Here is a 15,336-nt window from a genome sequence, read left to right on the forward strand (position 1 = left end):
GTTATTAGGAGATTGATCAGATCAGGTAAGTGATGCTGTTTGTTGGAGTCTGTCTGTTCCCAAGGTTTGACATGATGGTGATTCAGTTATCGTAGCCATCAGGTAAGTGGGCTTTTTGTTTGTTTGCTTGCTCAGGGCTTTCTTACAGCAACAGCTCTCTGGGATTTGAACCAACAGCATCACAGATACACCATGACCTGGTGGTGAGTATATATGTTGAGATAATGAGGAGATTTCTAGAATACATATAAATAATATATTTAAAAAAAAAGGTGTGTACCGTGTACTGCTCTGCTTCCTTTGGAACATCACTGTCAAAAACACACATACAAGCAAAGAGACTTTTTTTGGTGCTTGTGTGTCATTATTTCTTATGCAACGATACTGGAGATGTCTTTGGTCTCATTTGGCCTCCAACTTGCACTTAAACCTTTTAATAGACAGGAATGTCATGAATGATCCATCCAGTTTATATCCATAATTCTTCTACTTAATCTTTTCTCATGCCGTTTTTTTTTTCTGTTTGTCGAGTACAGAGAACTCGTTTTCCGCACTTCCTCACACAGCATGGAACAGGACGGTTCCCCTCTGCGTGTGTGTATGTGAGGAAGAAAGATATTTAATCAGCGAGATATTCTATATCAGTTTGTTTTAAGCTGTGTGCATATGTGTGTTCAGTCTCATTCAGCGCTCCTGTGGATAAATATTTGAAAGCGACTCTTGTTTGCGTGACCTGAATCGGGTCACGGTTTTCAAGAAAGAAAGAAAAAAAGTGGGAAATGTCGACTCTGATATTGAGGAAGGCTAATGATGATTATCTGTTTGTTGGCTCAACATTTATCATTGCATGTGCATTGTTCTCTGTATTTGAGAAGTGAAATGAAATGCTGTTTAAAAAAAAAAAAAAAAAAACCTCGTGGCTTCCATTGTCTTTGCTTTTGTTGTATTCTATTTGTGGAAGAAGAATTGCGACATGCCGTACCGTAAGTCCCTGCACCCGCCTTTCTGTAATGTTGTACATCAGCTGTCAATCCTACAATACACTCTTGGGAAATATTTAAATGTTTGTTGATGTGGACCAGTGCAAAAGTTTGTACACCTTTAGTGTGCTGGGATTTCACAATACTATGACTGTCAGCAGTAACAAAAATAGGTCAGATGATGTATGTTAAAGTATAAAAAAAGGAAAACTGTCATATTTAGCTTTGTTATAAATGCGCTATACGGCCAAGACTTTTACTTTATCATCACACTGAACATCCTATTACAGATTATATCCCATTTTTGCTTTTATAAGAAGGCCCACTGTTATCTGGTAAGGATTTCCACTATACGTTGATCATTCAGATGGAGCATTATCTCAGATGCTGATGTCCAGTGAAGGTGCCTGAAGGTGCAGTCGGTGTTCACTCGGGTTCTGTGCAGGACACTTGAGTTCTTCCACAACAACTTTGCCAAGCCACGTCTTCATCGAGCTCTGTGCTTTGTGCACAGGAACATTGTCATGCTGGTTCCTGTGAAGGGAAATCTTATCCATACACATTCTATCCAGTTATGTGCTTCTAACATTGTGGAACAGATCTTTGTAGAAGAACTCCACACAAGTGTGATGGTCAGAGGTACGCAAACATTTAGCCATGTATTGTGACTAAGGAATAAAACAGCTCTTAGGAAAATAACCAACAGGACATCCTAAAGTGTTTTAATCCTCTTATTTCAGTCATAAACAACCCGTTTATATTGGAACGTTTGTGAAGCGGTTTTCTGCCGTCATCAAGCTGCCACTTGTTTAACCGCATCTTTTTTCTTTTAAGCCAAAAATTGCAGCTTGTCAAGTTCGGAAGACTAGTTACACCTTTACCGATGTTGCGCAACATCTAGGACGGGGTAGGATTATGATGGAATGTGCACATTTACACAAACCTGTGTTTTTTTTTCTTTACAGTGAGAATGTACACCTTCTGACCAATCAGATTCAAGAATTGTGCATCCATTCTCCACATGCTGGCTTTATATCTGATAATGTGGGTCTGTTTCGGGTTCTTTAATTTGTACCTCCTTATTTGTATATCAACTTTTTTTTTAAATGTCATTGTTGTTCCCAACCCATGAGTTTTGCTAGAAGGATGTATGCAGGTCCTGTTTGCTCAAGTTGCATATATGTTGTTTTTATTACCCTGAGGGCTGAAAGTCCACACACTTCCGAATACCGAGTATCTGTTTGTTTAGACTCACCATGCGTCCCACCTTGCTCATAAAGTCGTAAATAAATTTCCACATCGGTGGGATCATTAGCTTTCAACACTTACAGATTAATAGAGACATTTATGATTTTTCTTTTTCTTATTTTCTTTTTGTTTTTTTAAATCGGATAAAATCAAAAATCTGGTCACACTCGGTTCCATGTTAAAAAAAAAAAAAATAAATAAATAAAAAGTCATTTCTAATGTATTTTTGTGAATGTTGCCAGAAAGTTTAGGGAACGTTTTTGTTGTTTTTTTTTTTACGCTGCAGCAACATTAAAATTGTTAACGTAGAAATTGTTGAATATTCAATAAAGGTTCTAACAATGTTCTCTGTTGTATGAAACGCAGGATAGTTCCTTCAGTTGCTCAAGGAATTGTATTTTCAGATCTCATCCGAAAATCTATAAACTCAAGGCGATATAAACTAAAGTGGCTTCATCCCTAGATAATTATAACCGTTTATTTGGCTGAACATTTAGGTCTTGTAAAACGGGTCAATAGATCATAGTGTGACTTTTGGTAAATGCTTGTCTAACAATAATTTATTAATAATTTTTTCATTTCTGCTTTTTTCTCCCACGTGGTGAATTTGACACCGTGTAGAATGACTACAGAACTGCTTCCTCTTCCTCTCTGTTGCTCACCACACGTCAGGCCACTTCACCAATTCACTTGTGTGCCTTTACACAGATTCTTTAATATAAAGCCGAGTGAATACTGTGCTTTAAGAAGATGTTTCTTTTGTGTTTTCATGATGATGATGATGATGATGATGGGAGTGGTGGTGGTGAAAAGCACAGGCTGAAAAAGATTCTACAGGTGTTTCATTGTGGTGTTTTTTTTTTTTTTTTTTTTAGCAAGAGGTAATCTTATCCCTAGCTTATCATTTTCTTCATGATCTTTAAACCTGTCAGTCGGAAGATTACTGTGACTGGGTGGATGCAGGATCATCCCGGAGGTGACCACTCATTTACCTTTTTTTTTTTCCCCTTACACCCCATGTACTTACCAACTTGTCAAGAATATTCAGGTTGTCTTGTCTGATCCCTTTTTTCTTACATCGCTGTAGACCAATGCCTTTGCAATCCATACTCTATTTTACTTTTTAAATAGTTGTAGACTTGCTGATGGTGCAACCCTGGAGCAGAGATGGTTAAGGGCCTTGCTCAGGGACCCAAGAGTGGTAGCTTGGCAGTACTGAGGCTAGAACCCCCATCCTCTGAGCAACAACCCAGGGCCGTAACTGCTTGAGCCACCACTGCCCCATTAATCTACTGGTTTTCCTACTTGTAGAGACATGAGTCAGTTTAGCAGTATTTGTCTGGTGTTCCATGCCACAATAATAAACCCTCTCTGTCATTAAGATGAAAGTCATTTGTCAGCCCTCTGTTTGCTTTAAGCTTTAAGCTGTATGTGTAACTGTTACTCACTTTCAACGGTAAACAGTTGAAAGTTTGTCATGCTGCTTCTTTGGAACGATGTAGAAGTCTGAATTGAGTGATGGTTTTCATATGGGGTTCACAAGAGGTGAAAATTTTCTGTTTATACATGCACTGAACACTAGACTGAACACTATTACCAAATAGGGCCCTCACTTTGCCCCGATTTCCTTGAAATTATTGGTTCATGATTGTGTCATGCAACTCCTGCAGTTATTTTGTTACAGGTGCCAATTTTTAAAAGTGTTTTCTTGGATTCAGATCCAGTGAATGTGAAGGTCTCTGCAGAACGCTGACAGGTCCGAGACGATGTCTGCTTTGGTGCGCTATCATACTGAAACAAAAAAGAAAATCGTGGCCATGAAGGGATGCACATGCTTAGCAATAATACACAAATCAGCTGTGTCATTCAAGTCACGAGCGATTGGTATTAACGGGCACAAAAACACCATCCCTACACCACTTCCACCAGCCTGGAATTTTTTTGATCCATGGAGTCCTGCAGTTGGTGCCAAATTCTGACCCAACCATCTGTGCTTCAGTAGAAATGAGACTCACCAACCAGGCTACATTTTCCAGTCTGTCCAGTTTTGGAGATCCTGTACCATCTGCCTCAGTCTCCGCTTTCTTCTCTTGGCTAGTGGAACCCAACATGGTCTTCTTCTGTTGTAGTCAATCTGGATCGAGGTCCAGCTTGTACAATCTGAGAGGATTTTCTGCCCACCACAGTTATACAGAGTGGTCAACTGAGTTACTGTAGTCTTTCCGAAGAAACTCTCGAGACCGGTGTGTACAGTGTGTAAAACCCCAGATCAACCCAGACTGTCTGGAACCCACAGTCATTCCACAGCCATATCAGAGATCACGTTTTTCTCCATTCTGACGGTTGATGATGCACTGATCTATGATTTTGCTGCCACACCATTGAGTGATTTTATAAATGACATGAATTGAATAGGTGTACAGGAATTCTTAATGGTGTTTATATAAAACGAGTTGATGATTGTTTGCTAGCTAGCGTTGATGGAAGTCTTGTAAGTGTTGGTTAAAATGTAAAAGATCGTTCTTGTAATTCTGACTCTCGGATTGTGATTAGTTACTTATTCATTATAGTATTTTAATAGTAGTTTGGATTTACACTGAAGCCTACCACAGCTTTGGCATGTCAGTTTAAATTAAATACACATCCAGAAGCATGGGTGATTTCTTTTTTGGAAATAATCTAGATCCAATGAGACACATTTAGCTGTCTTCTGTTTGACCTGAGGACAAATTTGCCGTAGTGACGTGTTTCTTTGCATTTGAAGATTTTACGCCACATTTTTCTTACAAGGAAGTATGAAATGTTTTATAGTTGTTCCACGAATGATTCATGTGGAATTTACCACTTGGCCACACCGCATATAGATGATTCACCCGTTCATTCCGACATCGGTGTTACGTCGACGTTGACGGACAGTGAGTTGTTCATTAAACCCAAAAGGCAAAATAGTTTGGAACATAAATTTTGCTGCTGGTCAGGTTCATTGGATCATCTACAATAATTTCAGGGTGGGTGCTGTTGGGCAAGTTTACTTCCACGTGGCCAGTTGGCGGAATTAATCCGTCAACTGTAAACAGACAAGACAAAGCTTTAACGGTGCCAGGGTAAAACGTATTAATCTACTTAATTGGGAGGAATTGCTTTTGTTTCCTACTTATTCATAGGTCAACTGAAGCATCTACTTCTTGTTTTGACTCTTAATGGCTTGGGAAGTCATTGTTTTCATTTGCCTTAGTGCTTATGTGTGGTCCTGTCGTCAACACCATTTGGTCACCGTGGTCATTGTGGAGTTTATCTGGTACAGTTACTGTGTTTTTCTGTACGAGTCTCTTTCTACCCCATGCTTTAATAGAACAGACCGCCATTGAGCAGATTATAGTCATTATTTGGGTATATTTCTTTATTTAACCAGGTGAGTCAGTTGAGAACCAGTTCTCATTTACAATGACGACCTGACCAAGAGGCAACATAAAAACTAATACAATACACAAACACAGCTATAAACAAATATGGGTAATAGACCAATCTCTTAACACTTAAGGAACATGTGATCAGTTAGATTTTAGAAAGAAATTACATCGTTTAACTAGCTCAACCTACGACTGTTCATTTTTGGTTCCCAGAACATACATTTTACAGGTTTGTGTTTGGTTAACTGGGAAAGATTTCTTAACAGACCTAGAACGGTGTTTCAAGGTTTGCAGAATATTTCCCTAATGTTTGGTCTAACATTTTGTTAACGTTCGCTAAACTTTTAATTTCATCACTTATTTGTAGTTTATAGTAATAAAAAAATCATTCTGCAATGCGGTGGAAAGGTTTGTTGGTGGTTTTCAGCATGTACATTTTTAAGGTTTGTTTTTTAGTTTAGTTTTGTTTTGTTTTGTTTTCTTGGGGCAAGTCGTGGCCTAATGGTTAGAGAGTCTGACTCGTAATCCTAAGGTTGTGGGTTCGAGTCTCGGGCTGGCCACGACTGAGGTGCCCTTGAGCAAGGCAACGAACCCCCCAACTGCTCCCAGGGCGCCGCAGCATAAATGTGTGTGTTCACGGTGTGTGTGTGTTCACTGCTGTGTGTGTGCACTTTGGATGGGTTAAATGCAGAGAACAAATTCTGAGCATGGGTACTTAGCCGTATGTCACGTCACTTTATAGAAATAGTACATGTTCTCTAAACGTTATATGAAGGTTAGTTTTGGGATGATTTGTTTTTGGTTGCAAAAAACTTGTAGAGACCATTTAAAAAAAATGATCCATATGTATGCATATATGAGGAATGTTCAGTCTGCTGTGTACATTTTGTTGCTGATACTAAACTTCATTTAATCAAGTTTCCACATGTAGATGTAGTGAGTGATCAGTTCATGTAGTATAAAGGTAAACCAGTTACATTGCGAATTCTCATGAGGGTGTTTGAGCTGTTTGGAACTACTGTATATCTATACTGTTACATTTAGGTGATTAAACTATGTACTGTATGCTCAGACAGTGCTGTAGTAAATCATCTGTAACAAGACACTATTATATATCTTCAATATCAACATCTCTGAGATGTTCCCTCCCACAAAATGTGAATTGTCTCTCAGTGATGGAATGACCTTCCAACCTCAATCTGGACAGCAGAACCTGTCATTATCTTCAAGACCCTCCTCTTTCATGCCCACTAAACCTCAACCCTTTACGTGTCTGCACTCCAAAGATAAACTAACCCTTCATGTATGCTAGCTCATGGACCTACGTATTTCCTCATTTGTAAGTCGCTTTGGTTAAAAGCGTCTGCTAAAAAAAAATAAAAACAACTGGAAGGATCATTATTTAAACTGCACTACAAGGAAGTACTGGTGTATTTCTGCTAGTGATGTACTGACTGATATTAACATAGTTATGCTAAATACCAGCATTAACAGATTTCCTAACCAAACTGAAGTGAATCCAAAAATAATTTAAAAACATAAGTTTTTTTGGTTTGATAAAATGAACTGCCGCTGGGTTCAGATTATGGGTTATGTATGTACAGTATGTATGTACAGTACAGACCAAAAGTTTGGACACACCTTCTCATTCAAAGAGTTTTCTTTATTTCCATGACTATGAAAATTGTAGATTCACACTGAAGGCATCAAAACTATGAATGAACACGTGTGGAATTATATACTGTACATAACAAAAAAGTGTGAAACGACTGAAAATATGTCATATTCTAGGTTCTTCAAAGTAGCCACCTTTTGCTTTGATTACTGCTTTGCACACTCTTGGCATTCTCTTGATGAGCTTCAAGAGGTCGTCACCTGAAATGGTCTTCCAACAGTCTTGAAGGAGTTCCCAGAGATGCTTAGCACTTGTTGGCCCTTTTGCCTTCACTCTGTGGTCCAGCTCACCCCAAACCATCTCCATCGGGTTCAGGTCCGGTGACTGTGGAGGCCAGGTCATCTGGTGCAGCACCCCATCACTCTCCTTCATGGTCAGATAGCCCTTACACAGTCTGGAGGTGTGTTTGGGGTCATTGTCCTGGTGAAAAGGTGGTGTGTCCAAACTTTTGGAAGGTGTGTCCAAACTTTTGGTCTGTACTGTATATATGTATGCAGCACCCATGTAGGCTCGGGTTATTAATAAAACAAACATCTTTCTTTCATCCACGTTTATTCACTACATACAGAATCATGGCCTTGGGAAATGAATGGAGAATGTGAAACCATCAAAATGTCATTTAACACTCTTAAAGAAAGCCCTGTGAATGCTGATTCACTTCTTCCAATAATATTTCGTCTGTTATTAATTAACTCATAGCCAGGTATCGTATTTGATTATTTTTTGAATAGTGCCCAAAACACTTTGCATGAAGTTGAACATGCTGCACATCACGTTTATTACGCAGAATATTGCTAGATAATAAAGCCTAGTTTATTCTAGCGTCCTTTCTGAAACAGACACCTTCATAAACATGGTATTCAAATCCTGTCAGAAACGTCGTGAATAAAGCCATTTTTTTTTTTGTTGCGGTAAAATAAAATAAACATGGTTTCTGTAGATGTCCGTTTTGTTTTCAGATGTTTTACTTTGAAAGGCACTGGTGCAATTCAGAAAATGTGACTTTAACCCTTATGGCTTAACTATTAAGGATATTAATCTTTTGTAAATATTAAAACATTAAAAGTCCAGGAAGTACCTGGGAATTTCTCATGAGTAAGTTGGAGATCAGCTGCATTTCAGCTTTTTTTGTCGTTTCTACGTAATAATCTGAGCATCGGAATGAACTTGTCCGGTATGAAGGGCAGAAGGTGAGGAAAGTTTTGTAAACATGGTTTTCTTTTCTGTTTACTTTGAGATTTTATTAGGCACAATTTACCCGGGATGTTGGGATGAGCCTCAGTTTTGGCCTTGAAGGTGACTAATTCTGAACATGTCATGTCTTTCTACGATACTTTGTTCTCTTTTCTCTTTGTTTGGCATAACGGTAGCTTTTCATTCCAGCTGGCCATGATCCAATAGCCGGGAATGTTATTTGAGCGATCCGAGCACAAAATAGTGACTTGGATAACAAAGAAAGAGACAATTCAGTACAATCTTGTAACAAATGAAGGCACTACAGTGTGAAGCAGATTAAAATAGGTCACATGAAAATCCCAGGAGCCAAGAGGCTCAACATATAACATGATGAGCTCCAGTCTTCTCTTCTGAGGAGGTTTTCCGCTACATGTTGGAGCATGGAGTGTTAGTGAGAGTAGATACTGATGTATGAGCGAGGAGGTCTGGAGTGCAGTCAGCGTTCCAGTTCATCCCAAAGATGTTCAGGTCATGTTTCTGTGTATTCACATTGGGAAGTGGTTAATATGTTAGAGCATTGATCAGAAGGTCAGGATTTTAAATCCTAGTGATGCCAAGCTGCCACTATTGTACTTTTGAGAAAATGAGATAATTTTTGAGATAATCCCTGCTCAGTTGTTTAAATGAGATGAATGAAACATCAAGCAGAAAGTGAGCTCCATGAAGCAATGGTTACATTACACCATTGCTTCATGGAGCTCACATTCTGCTTGATGTTTGAGCCTCTCGGTTTCACTGAGGGAAAGTGTAACACTTCGCCATACAAAGACTTTCTACACAATCACATGCTTCCAACTTTGTGGCAACGGTTTGAGGAAGAATGCGATGGTCAGGTGTTTATTAACATTTCATGTCATATTGTTTGCCATGTTGTACTTACTGATAGAACATTGGCCTGTTGGCTGTTTTTTTTCTGGTTTACAATCTAATGTTCAATTCACAACACGGCACATCGTGTATCAAAGACTAGACTATCATTTCATGTGACTCTTCGTTACAGATTACAGTTGAACAAACACGATGATGAAATCTCCAGATCTGGCCAAGCTTTTCTTAAATAAAATAATGTACTTTTTGGAATTTGTGATAGTGAATAATGTACATAGTTGTGCAATATTTATACATCATAGAAAAAAGCAGGTAAAAGAACATCGGATGGATGAAGTCCAGCCTCCGCCTGCTGCCGTGTCACTCCCTGAGCCGAGCGTGTAAGCCTTAGCTGCTTTACATACTTTTACAGATATGGAATAACTCACTGTTATAAAACCCTCTGCTATCTTCGTCTAGCGAGCTGCTAATTGCCTCTGTCATGGCTCGGCTATAACACGGCTGTAGCCGCAGGACAGTGCCAGTCTGAATCCCAGGTTTGTATCCAACTTATCCAACATCAGACTGCTTAGTGTATGAAAAAGTGTGAAAAGGTTCGATTTATCAGAATGAACATGAGCAGAACCTGCCAGGAATAGTAATGTCTTTGATGCCTACCTCAAACCCCTGGTCAGGGCTGTTTATTAAATTATCGAGCATGCTGTACATCATGTTAAAAATAAATAAATAAATAAATCTTTTTAACAGAAAATAATGTTCGGGTGAAGTCATGATTTTATTTTTTTTATTTTTTTATTATTTTTTTTATTATACTAAATAAACATGGAAACAGATCTGGTGCTATGAAATGAATATGGAAGCAGATCCAGAAATGCAAAACAAACAGATAGAGAGGTGACGCTACAAAAACTACATCACGTCATGTCATGCACTGCAAAACAAACAGACTCGGTACAAAGTAAACCAGGGATTAGGACGCTTACATTTATGGCATTTGGCAGAAGCCCTTATACAGAGCATTACTTACATTTATCTCATACATACAGATGAGCAATTGTGGGTTAAAGGCCTTGCTCAGGGGCCCAGCAGTGGCAGCTTGGTGGTCCTGGGATTGAAACCAACAACCTTCTAATCAGTAGACCAACACGTTAACCACTAAACCACCACATCCCCTGGACATGAACACAGAAGCAGATGCAGTGCAACATAAATTTTATCAGATCTGAATCATTTTCTTTACTACAAACAAACTCCAGCACCACAAAGTGTTCATCTAATCAGGTCCAACCAAACAAAGAACATCAGATCTTGCACTAGGACATGAACATGAATCAGATTCAATGCTACAAAGTGAACAGGAAATCAGACTCACTCTTCACTCGTTCACTTGCCCTTCTTCTCTCACTCACTTCCTTCCTCACTTCTTCACTCATACACTCATACACTCACTCGTTCGCTCATAAATCACTCCCTCATTCCTTCACTTCTTCATTTTTTTTCTTCCCTCAGCATTTCTGCTAAATGATAGGTAGACCTGAAGGCAGATGAAAATTAAGATATTTAGGAATAGAAGAAAAAAAAAAACAGGCAAAAATAAACATTCGCTCTTTAGACCAGATGCTCAAACTAACAAGGTAAAAAGATTTTTTTTTAACTTATATTTTCCGAATAAAATAAATTTGGAATTTATATATATATATATAAAAAATTCCAGTCATAAGACAGGATCACTAGTGGGATCACTATTTATAACCAGAAGTCTCACACTTCGGACACTGAACTTCTCGAGCAGCGAGTCCAGCTCCCTGAACATGATCTCCTCATGTTTACTGTCCTCTTATCAGTCATGTTGAAACAAGAGGCTTGTTTTGCTCAGCTGTCCTTGAAAAAATCCAGGTTTCTCCTTGGTGACGTGGAAGGAGAAAGAGATCGAGAGCATTTTGCTGATACAATGAGGAACTTTCTGGAATGCAAACCACATCATACAGAAATGAGGCTCAAAGAATCTGAAGTGACCCTTCACTACATGAACAGTGTACTTGTTGCAAAACCAGGAGCGGACAATCTTGTCCACAAAGCAGCACTTGCAAGCGAGCAGGAACTCCATCTGATAAGTTCTATCGGTTGTTTAAAAGCCGACACAAAAATGGTGTGAAGGGTGTGAACAAAAATTATAAGGCCTCTGAGGATATCAACAAATTACATCAACACTGACACAACATGTGTGCACTTGCTCTATCAGCAAGGAACATAGTTACATCAACAACAACCAAGCTTTTTATATTTCATCTTCAATTACAATGACTGACATCTCGTTGCACCTTACTGGCGATGAAATTCAGGCTGCCATTTTACCACATCATTAAACCACCTGGTTTATATAGTGCATCACTACAAAACAGCTCTGACCCAATAAGACATGGACTCCAAAACCTTCAAGACCTCTGAAGGTGTACTATCTGGCACCAAGATGTTAGCAGCAGATCCTTTAAGTCCTGTAAGTTGCCATGTGGAGCTCTATGGATCAGACAGATTGACATCTAAGGAATCTGAAGGCCATGTGTTCACATTGATTTTATTGTCATGTTCCTCAGATCGTTTCAGAACAGCTTTTGCTCGATCTACAACAGCGTTTTTTTTTGTAGGTGCTACATGTTAAAGTAAACCCACATGTTAGAAATCCAGGACTCAAAGTTTAACAGCAGAACATTACCCAGATCATCACACTGCTTCCTTCTTTCAATAGTGCATCCTGGGAACTTCACCCATCAGTGGTTTTAACATCATATAGGTCAGGGGTCGGCAAAATGCAGCTCCAGAGCCACAAGTGGCTCTTTCATCACTCTGCTGCGGCTCCCTGTAGATTTGGAAAATAAATATTTTCATTCATTTTCTACCGCTTATCCGAACTTCTCAGGTCACGGGGAGCCTGTGCCTATCTCAGGCGTCATCGAGCATCGAGGCAGGATACACCCTGGACGGAGTGCCAACCCATCGCAGGGCACACACACACTCTCATTCACTCACGGAATCACACACTACAGACAATTTTCCAGAGATGCCAATCAACCTATCATGCATGTCTTTGGACCGGTGGAGGAAACCAGAGTACCCAGCAGAAACCCCCGAGGCACGGGGAGAACATGCAAACTCCGCAAACACAAGGCAGAGGCGGGAATCGAACCCCGGCCCTGGAGGTGTGAGGCGAACGCGCTACCCACTAAGCGTTTTCGGTTTGCTGCAGCCGGCAAGTTAAAATTTTGATGTCATGAATACGAAGAGGACTCAATTAGACATTGGACATTTTATATGAACGTAACCTTCAACCCAGCATCGTTTTTGTTAACTTTGGTTCAAACTTTTCAAAATAGTTGTGTTTGCTTGTAGAAATAAAATTGCGTTTACTCGTTAGCAGTTCATTGATTTCATAAATGCAACACACTACAGTTTTTTCCATACTTTCCATAAAGGTAAAAAAGATATATGCGGTGTTATCTTCATTTTAGTTGTCAAAAGGTTTTTGTGGCTCCCTGTGTTTTTTTTTCTGTGGGAAACGGGTCCGAACGGCTCTTTGGGTGTTTAAGGATGCCGACCCCGATATAGATCTGTGTATAGCACAATGCACAATAGCCTGCTGTTAAACATGTCGCTTAAAAGTTGAACTAATTATTACTACAAAAATAGTTTGTTAGGAAACATCCGTGAAACCAATTCCTTTTATCGCTATCGCATTATAGGAGCAATAAACATGCTGGATATATACATATACATATGAACATCTATATATCGTCGCTGTCAATTTCATATTTTTTTACATATCGATGTTATCGGTCAGTCCCCACGTGGGTCTGTTATTTTTACAAGTTATTAACCAATCTAAAGTCTTGAAAATAGCTTGAGCGCAAATCTCTTAACTCCATTGGACAATTCAACTGTTCACCTCTTCTTCACTCCATGGCAGAGCTTCGCGGTATATTTTTCCTCAAGAAGAGTCGCAACGAATCAACACGTCTTCTGAGGTAAATGCTTTCAAAACGCTGGGCTCAAAGAAAAAAAATCTTGACCCCCGCTAGTTCTGGGGCTTGAGAGTGTGGGAATGTGGGACAGATCACATTACGGATCGTCTGTGTTTGCAAAAGTCTGGAACTCATTTGCTTAGGATTGGAGAGCAGATAAACACAATCATTAATAATTTAAGTGACCTGTATTACTTTTAATATACAATCCAGTTGTAACCATAGGAAAGTTGTGACTTGCCTGACTTACATTTATCTCATTTATATAACTGAGCAGTTGAGGGTTAAGGGCCTTGCTTAAGGGCCCAGCAGTGACGGCTTAGACTTACAACTCACCAGTTTTACTACATATGATATTATAATTAGTTTTTGCCCTTTTTTTCCACTTTTTTCCTCTTCTATCCCAGTCATTTCAAATTACAGCTTGACCACTGACTCCTGACACTGGAGACTCTTCTGATAATGCTAAATAAATAAACATCTCTTCATGTCCTTGTCTCATTTTGTATAATCCATTTATGTGGGACGTCCAGGTGTAAGGCGTTACTGTAGAAACATTTGTGTGTAGAAAATATAGAAGAAGAAGCCTTTATTTTGTCACATAGACATTACGGCACAGTGATATTTTTTCTTCGCTTATCCCAACTTTGGAAATTGGGGTCAGAGCTAGGGGGTTAAGGGTTAAGGGCCTTGCATATGAGCCCAACATTGGCAGCTTTGCAGTCCTGGGGCTTGAATCCCGATCCTCCAATCAACAACCCAGAGCCTTAACCGCTTGAGCCTCCACTGCCACCGATACAAAACTGTCAGAGCTGCTTTCCTTTGGAAATGAATCCGGCTTCAAGATAAGGAATAACTTATCACAACATGTCAAAATATGTGTTGCAAAATTCAGATAAAACGGTGTGTGTGACTTAATCGCACCGTTATAAACGTTCTGTTATGAGGTGACGGAAACTTGAGCTCTTGTTTAACGGGTTTATTGTTATGAAACTAATGGGTTTTACTGGTTCCACAGCTGAGCAGGTGTGAACTTGTTGAGTTTGAGCTTCAACCTAAAATTAGTCTATAATTTAGTGATTAAAGTAGTTGACTTTTCTTCAAAGTAATATAATACAATCGCTATAAGTAGTGCAGTGTAAGCCATGCGACACAGCCATTCCCAGGAGTATGAACATCACACGGAAGCTTTGTGAAGGGAGGATACGACACGAACCAGGAGAAGAATGGACTGTGTGCTGGCTGGCACATTGAATACAAGCAATAGCACTGAATTTTAAACAAATTACAATAGAAATCAGATCTGACAGAGTTGTACCGCCTATATGCTAACAGCTAAAGTGTGAAAAGAAGAGATGAGAAAATGACTCGAAACAGGGTTTGTTTTCCTCTTACTGAGGTATAGGGTTGTTTTCTCCCGAGGCAAGAAACAAATAACCCTGATAAACTCCTTCTCCACATATAAACACTTCTTCATGTAATTGTTTTTAGAGGAATACAGTAATAAATGTTGGCATTTTTCTGATTATTTCTGCATGTAATAATGAGCTTTCCAATAGTTTTTATTTTTAGAATTGCTAGAAAATGTAATGGACAAAGTGTTCCTATAGTATTAAACTCACTGAACACTGCTTTTTCCTGATAAGGGTGGATCTGGAACATTCCTGGGACATGTATCACACACACACACACACACACACACACACACACACACACACACACACACACACACGCATGCACGCACACAGAGTTTCACACCTTGGGGCAATTTATCGATGCCAATCCACCTGTTGTGTGTTTGCTGGAAGATGGGAGAAAACCCCAGAGAGGAATAAAAAAAATCTGAGCTCAGGACTGGAGCGGTAAAGAAGAACTTTGCAAATAAATAAAGTATGGCTTAAGATAAAAAAAGATGTATGCATGTTCTTGCTGTGCTTCAGGGG

The sequence above is a fragment of the Tachysurus fulvidraco genome, chromosome 15 (assembly GCF_022655615.1).
Source record: "Tachysurus fulvidraco isolate hzauxx_2018 chromosome 15, HZAU_PFXX_2.0, whole genome shotgun sequence".
NCBI classification, from domain to species: Eukaryota; Metazoa; Chordata; class Actinopteri; order Siluriformes; family Bagridae; genus Tachysurus; species Tachysurus fulvidraco.